The sequence below is a fragment of the Nicotiana attenuata genome, unplaced genomic scaffold (genome assembly GCF_001879085.1).
Source record: "Nicotiana attenuata strain UT unplaced genomic scaffold, NIATTr2, whole genome shotgun sequence".
NCBI lineage: Eukaryota > Viridiplantae > Streptophyta > Magnoliopsida > Solanales > Solanaceae > Nicotiana > Nicotiana attenuata.
Window position 1 is genome coordinate 52,413 of NW_017675659.1, and position 1,490 is coordinate 53,902.

Here is a 1,490-nt window from a genome sequence, read left to right on the forward strand (position 1 = left end):
TATTATATCGAATATATATGGCGTGTATCTATATAATATATATAGTTATACTTACGCTGTACTATGCACTAAGTATAAGTGTATTAGGTAATATTATATCGAATATATATGGCGTATATATATAATATATATAGTTACGTTGTACTATGCACTAAGTATCAGTGTATTAGGTAATATTATTTCGAATATATATGGCGTGTATATATATATATATATATATATATATAATATATTATACTTACGCTTGGTACTATGCACTAAGTATAAGTGTATTAGGTAATATTATATGCGAATATGACTTATATATATAATATATATACTTATGCTATACTATCACTAAGTATAAGTGTATTAGGTAATATTATATCGAATATAGCTTATATTAAGTATCATATTAAGCTATATATAGTATATATATATATTAGTATATATATATATATATATATATATATATATTATATATATATATATATATATTTTAAATTGAATTAAAAGTAATAATTTTTTTTTGTTAGCGACCATGTTGGTTTTCTGGTCAAACGGTCAGAAACTAGCGACCAACTTTGGTGATTTTTGATAGATAATACTTATTTGGCTACCAAAATTAGCGACCAAGAGTTGGTCGCTCTTTGTAAAAACAGTGTTCAAAAACGGGTTTCCCCTCCATTTTCTTATTTTCTTCAAACATTTCCCCAAACCCTCTCTTCTCTCTCTCTACTCAACTACCCCATCCCCCCCCCGCCTTCGTCTTCCCCACAGCAGCGGCGCCACCGACGCCCACCAACGACAGCAGCTCCACCGCCGGTGTCCTCCACTGCCCAGGTAGGTTTCTCTCTCCTTTCTTTACTTTTTTCGAAATACACTGATTTTGTTTAATTCTTTCTAGTTTGATTTGTAAAAATTAATTGTTCTTAGCTAAATTAAATCAATGATAATTGTTAGTAGTTAAAATATTTAGTTTTACCTACTAATTTGGGGAAGAAATGGTTTGAAGAGAAGAAACCCTAAACTTTTAGGGTTTATGATTTGTTCTTGTGAATCGAACTTTTGAAGATTTTAGTTTAGTCATTTGGCGGAAGAAATAATTCTTAAAGATTCTAACTTCTAAGTTATATTTATACAATTATATATATATTATTAAATAGTAAGTAGTATGCTATAACAATTTAAACTATAATATGAAAATTAGTATAAAGTATATAACTGAAATATTCAATAACAATTTCTATGGGCAAGAAAGATTGGAACCTTGTCTTTGAGAAGATCTCTGTTCAGGACATCAGCTAAAGACCAAGAGAAAATCACATCTATCAAGCCTGGAATAATTACTCTTTCTGTTTTTTCCCTTATTCGAACACCTTGTCCTGTTTTCTCTCTTGCACCTTCCTCTTCTTTGTGTGGAACAATATTTTCTTGCTTCAATGACTTGAACTTTTGTGGATATGAGTTGAACCTTTAGGATACGAATTAAAATTTTGGTTTATGTATTG